Raw genomic sequence first — 6,680 nt, forward strand, 5'->3', positions numbered from 1 at the left:
AAAGTTAAAACCACAGGTGCCATTCCTGGCTCTTCCACAGATTCACACGGACCTGATTCCATACTACTAGCCTAATTTGTCATTTATACCACTTAGTAGTAAGTGTAACATTCTAGCTGTTCAGAACAGGAGTATTTTACACTCATTGGACACTGATATAAATGACTACTCAGAAAGGTCAGGTGGTAGGAAATTGGATGTGATGGCAAGCAACATTGTGGCCAATCAATTAATGTCTCTGTTTCCCTTTTTCTGTGAGTGAAGTCAGGAGAGTAAATATTTTCACCTCTGTACAGCATTGTGGGATCCAGAGAGGACAAGTGCTGGTAAGGGTTCTTTTAAGGGATAAGTGGTTTATTATTTCTCTGATAGAAAAAAAATCTTTGTACTGGGAAAAAGCACATAGCAAAACCAACCTTTCTGCTAGACTGATCACTCTCTCAAATTCATTTACCTGCTCTGTCATGGAAACAAAAGCTTGAACTCCAGCCTGGATGGAACAAAAACAAACATACACAAAAACGAGCATGTCACCAATGAAACATATGCTTCCATCTGGTTATTGATTTCAGTTTATAGAATGCCTGACTATTCATCAGAAGACTCACCTGTGAACTGAAAGCACCTTAGCTACAGATATGATTTTTAAAAAAATCAGAAAAAGGATTTCTAAAACGTATCCAAATGACTTCTCAGTCATGGAGCCAGGCAGGACTGAACTCAAAAATCCTCTGTGGTTATAAATTCTGCCACCAACATAAAAAGGAAATAAGCTCATGTACCTGTTACTCTTCCTCTGGCCGGCTCCTACTTGTTAGCTTAATTCACAAGGTAGCTGGTCTTGAGCTAAGGTACCCCTTCTGCTGCAGTCCCCTGCCCATGTGATATTGCATTGCAGGATGGGGACCCAAAGCTGACAGCTTTGCAGTGAAGCGGTGTTAAATATTAGTTTTTTACTATATGCTTGTAATGGGCTTAGCACAATGGGAACCCAACTGGCTGTGGCTTTTACCTACTACAGTCAGAGGTCAAATCTCAGGTCTGCCCAAGGTACACTAGTTTCCCTAGTGTAGAACGAAGTTATGTGACTATCAACACATCCAGCCACCTCTGAGCTCATAGCCTGAACAGGGAACCGGGCACAGTCTGAGGTATGAAACTCATGCCTTCTGGTATCCCAGCAAATACTATGGTTAGAGAACTTCTGGTTGGCATAGAGTATTTAAGAGGAGTGACAGACCTTTAGGATCTTTCAATCACATCATTTACATCCTGCAAGAGAAGAATTTGTCAGTTATCCTGCAAAGTACAGCCCAAACTGCTTTTCAACACTCAGTGGAAGGGCAGTGTTTGAGGCAACAGACTGGATCTCAGAACATGTTGGCCTCAACTCTGGCAGGGCTTCCTGTGCCTTGGGATAAGTCACTTAATTTCCTGGTGCTTTCATGTAGCACTATGTGAGGGAGAGTATTTGTCTTGTGTTGTGAAAAGCAAAGTCCATTCATGCTTTTATATCATACTGGGATGCTGGGGTGACTGCAAAAGTAGCAGGGCCACTCCATGAGAAGTCATTGGCATAACCAAGAAGGAAGGCCAGGTCCCCTGACAGCACAAAGCCAATCTCCCTCCCAGCTCCCATTCCTATGCCTGGGACCTGCCCCAAGCATTTTTTCTGCCACCTCTGTGTATTAGGTTGCTCAGACACTGGGGTATTTCAGATCCTCATCCTGCACCAACAGGAATCTGGGGGATGCTAGATATCTCTGTACAAAAATTCAGGTGGAAATGCTGGAACAGGGCTCAGCACAGACACAGGTACATTCAGAATCAGCATTTACAGGGCTGAAAGGATTTGTGGGATTCACTCATTTGTTTTTTAAGGACACATTCCAAGGAACCCCGCTCCGCAATGACTTTCCCCTCATGCCCCCACCCAGAAGTTGGGGCTGCCATTGGCAAAATCAGGCACCCACCCAGAAGTTGGGGCTGCCATTGGCAAACAAAAAGGCAGAGGTCCAGAATTCTGCCTCTGTTTGGTTAGTGTCTAAGTCAGAGATAACAAGACTTTGACTGTTGGGAGACAATAGAGATTGCTGGGAAAAGAGTGCCGGTTAAGTATAAATTGCATTCTATCAAGCCCACTCCCCAGAAGGCACACTCAGGTACGGAGGACATAGCAGAGAAATTAACCAAACAGCTAACCCTCTTTTCATTTCAGTCACACAACAGATGGATCTTGCTGCATTTACTGTGCCCTGGGAGGTGTCAGGTTCTTTGTGCCGTGACAGGCAGCTCTGACTACACAGGTCACTGAGGAGAATGATGTTGGCAGCTTATCCAACAGACCAGCTGCTAGCCTCTCTGCATCTGCTGGCTCACTAATCAGATCCCCTGCACTGGCCTTTCTGCCTTGGAAGGTTACAGGTAAGTGGTGGGCCATGAAAAGGGGGCTCAGTGTTGCCCGGGGAATGGACAAATCAGTCAGGGGAAGAGACATGCCTAGTGTCCACCTGCGCTTGTTTGCAGAGTGGGAGTGGAATCCACAAAGGCAGCCTTACCCTGCCTTATTTTGGCCCTGGACTTGCAGGGCTTTCAGGATTTCCAGGCACCCCAAGCTCCAGGGGGCTGGCTGGGCTGTGTGAGGAGAATGCAGAGCCTGGCAGCACCCCTGGAGCTATTGCAGACAGGGAAAATGTCTCCCTCATGCAATTGTGGGGGCAGGACACCAGCCAACCCTGCCCAAACTGCACTGTGGTGAGGTGGCAGTGGCAGTCAATGCAGCAGCCCCTCACCATGGGCATGGGCTGCCTGGCTCATCCCGTGCCTCTAAGTTGTGACTGCAGCCCAGCACCAGGCTCTTCCTCAGGCAACAGTGCAAGGCTGCTGCCTCCCTGCCATCCAACCAGCATCTCTCCAGGGCTGGGAAGCATCCAGTCCAGAGAGGCAAGGCAAGCACCAGGAGCAGAGCCTGGCTTCTCATGCAGGGGAACACCCTTGCACACCCCTCCCCACTGCCAGCAGTCTCTTTCTGAGCACAGCAGCAGCCTGTGTGCAGAGGGATCCTGGCAGCTTAGAAGTTGCAGACAACTCAGTAGGGGCCAACCTCTTGGGCAGGCATTGCCCCAACCTAGGCCCTCACCCTCCCCAAGTGCCTCTCTCATCCCTTTCCCAATCTGCTGCCTTCCATGTGCTTCCTTGCCCGATCTGCTGCTCTACTTGCCCTTGGGCGGTCTTCTGGGTGCCACACACACCAGCTGCCCATGCCACTTATGCCACCCATGCTGCAGGTTTAAAGCAATCTCCCCCAGCTTCCCATCCCTGCTTTAAAAAAATCATTTTCAAGGAGGCCAAAAACAGAGTATTTCCCCAGTCTTGTTAATCAGATAGTGGAAGTGGGAGATGCTGGATGCACTAAACAGTCTGATACCTGTAGTTGTAGATATTCTGAGTTCTATAGATTCCAATATCTACCCCTGACCCTGCAAACCTTTCAGCGCCTGCCCTAATTTCTCTCAGGAGAGTAGAACCTGGGCTTTAGTGGAACCACTTCCTGAGCATTTTTATGTCTGCCAAAGCCTTTCCAGACCAGCCAGGAACTTGATAGCCAAGTATTTTCACCATCAACAACAGCTGCAGCAGCATTAATGTTACTATTTGGCTGTGCTGAGTTTCTTTGTTTTCTTCCTTTTCAATACAATCTTCTGCATTAGATGTGGGGCTGGTCCACAGATGGCTTTGTACCAGTATGGCATTACTGGTTAGAGACGTTAGTCAGGTTCATCCAAAGTCCACTAGAAGGCAGGGTAGATTCAGCTGAAGTCAACTATTGGTTAGAATTAGGATTTCCTTTCCAAAACTTTTATACTGGTCTGATATATATATATATATATATATACATATATATATATATATATATATATAAAGGCTTAGTCTGTCCGTCTGTGTGTGTCTGTCTGTCCGTAATGTTCCTGTAGCACTCTGACTGGCTTAGGCATTATTTTGTTTTGGAAGCCAATCACAATGCTTACTGAAACAACCAATCAGTGTTTCACACAGACACACACACACAGACAGCTGGATGCAGAGTGGAGGAGTGGTGCGTGGCTGGATACAGAGCAGTGGCAGTGGCCACCATGTGCAAGCTTCCTCCCTCACTCCTGGGAGGCAACAGCAGAGCGGGGTGGTGGCGGCACATGGTGCTCCATCACCGCCCACCCCCACCCCCGGGTCATTCTTGATGGGGAATTTGCTAGTACCTATATAAAGGCACACTTGCTTATTTACATATGGAAAGGAAAACAAATTATCCCAGTATAAGACACTTTGCATAACTGCATCCAAACCAGGGAGGTCTGGGTTTCTTAGTATACAATTGTTTCTTACCCCTTAGCTCTTTTTTTTTTTTAATTTTTAAGTATTAAACAATATCTCCACACATAAGGCTGGTTCAAAAGCATTAAGACAAGTCTCAAATCTTGGTTTTGAACACTACATTGATAGAGATTGCAACTGTACAGGTCTTTCACATCCCTGGGAGTTGAGAGAGCGCACAACCCCAACATGACTTGTTGGAGGCACCTAGTCGGACACCTTCAACTTGAAATTCAATCAATTTTAATTTAATTTTCAATCAAACATATATATAGCACTTGCACCTACAAGTCCTCCCAGTCTTCAGCATTCTGTGGAGCTTTACAGTTAGGAACATCCTATATTTAAGAACACTTTTACCATTCAGGAATAAGGGATTCATCAACAATGTGATCCCTATTTTCAGGAAGGGGAGGAAGGAGGATCTGGGTAATTATAGGCCAGTTAGTCTCACATCTATCCTTGGGAAAACCTTTGAAAAAATTATTAAGGATCACATTTGTAGGAGCTCAGCAAGAAAAATAATGCTGAAGGGCAACCAGCATGGGTTCATAGCAGGTAGATTTTTCCTGACTAACCTTGTTACTTTTTATGACCAGGTCACAAAATACTTAGATGCAGGAGTTGAGGTAGATGTCATCTACTTGGATTTTATGAAGACCTTCAATATGGTATCTCATCCTATTCTTAAAAAACAAACTGAGCAGCTGTGACATAAATGATTACACAGTCAGGTGGGTGGCAAATTGGCTTAAGGGTCGCACCCGGAGAATGGTGGTGGACGGGTCGGTATCGACCTGGAAAGATGTGGGCAGTGGGGTCCCCCAAGGCTCGGTCCTTGGACCTGTGCTATTCAATGTCTTCATCAAAGACTTGGATGAGGGTGTGGAGAGCGCTCTGTCCAAATTCATGGATGACACAAAAATTATGAGGTAAAATAAACACACTAATGGGAAGGGATCAAATCCGGGTGGACCTGGACCTTGGCAAAGTGGGCAGAAAAGAACAGGATGCAGTTAAACAAAGACAAATGCAAAGTGCTACATCTAGGGAGAAGGAATCACCAACACACTTATAGGCTACAGGATGACCTTCTCAGCAGCACAGAGGCAGAAAGGGACCTTGGAGTCATAGCTGACTCCAAGATGAATATGAGTTATCAATGTGACAAAGTAATCACTAAACCTAACCACACTCTATCATGCATTAGCAGATGCATCACAAATGTGTCCAGGGAGGTGATGCTTCCCCGCTATGTGGCATTGGTCAGGCTGCAGTTGGAGTACAGGCAGTCCTCGGACTTATGACCCAATTGGTTTCTGAAAACTGCATCTTAAGTCGAAACGTTGTAACTCGGAACCAATTTTCTCATAAGAAACAATGTTATAAATGGGGGATTGGTTTCTGAACCAAGGCTCGATACCCTATTTTCACCAAAAATACCCCAGCATTTTGTACTCGATCAATTATAGGTGAGTAATATAGCTGTATTAATGTATTTATATTGTAAACAGCAATCATATTGATTTGGAAGGACTTCTTTGAGGTGACTTTCCTGGACTTTTTGAAGGGTTCTTGGCTGCAGGTTTTTCTGGGGTCTTGTCTGCTTTCTCAAAGAAAGTGACCAAGGAAGTTTGGACAGATGTTCTCCAGGGAGATGGGCAACGCAGCGAACTTGTTCGCTGGCATGGCATAGCATTGGATCAAGTGTTGTAAAGTTGAAACTGTTGTCAGAAAGTTGAAACAGGGCATCAATCTATAAACACTGTAAGTGTGAAACGCATCTTGAAATGTTGTAAATCAAGGACTGACTGCACATTATTTCATGTGTCAGTCATAGTAGCGCTTTGTTTCATTGCCACACAAATGGATGATATGTGGGTCTGCAAGCGTCCAGTTCTAGATGCCGCACTTCAAGAGGGATGTGGATAACCTTGAGAGGGTCCAGAGAAGGGCCACTTGTATGGTTACGTGCCACTCGTATGGTTATGGGCCTACGAGGAGAGACAAAGGGACCTAAATCTCCTCAGCCTCCACAAGAGAAGGCTGAGAGGGGATCTTGTGGCCAAATACAAATTCATCGGGGGGGGGGGAAATAAGAAACTGGAGATGCTCTGTTTACCAGGGAATCCCCTGGAATAACCAGCCACAAACTAACAGAGAGCAGATTCAGGTTGGACATCAGGAAGAACTTCTTTATGGTAAGGGTTGACAGAATCTGGAATGGGCTTCCAAGGGAGGTGGTGCTCTCCCCTGCCTTGGGGGTCTTTAAGAGGAGACTGGACAAGCACCTAGCAGGGGTCATATGA

The sequence above is a fragment of the Alligator sinensis genome, unplaced genomic scaffold (assembly GCF_000455745.1).
Source record: "Alligator sinensis unplaced genomic scaffold, ASM45574v1 scaffold1277_1, whole genome shotgun sequence".
NCBI classification, from domain to species: domain Eukaryota; kingdom Metazoa; phylum Chordata; order Crocodylia; family Alligatoridae; genus Alligator; species Alligator sinensis.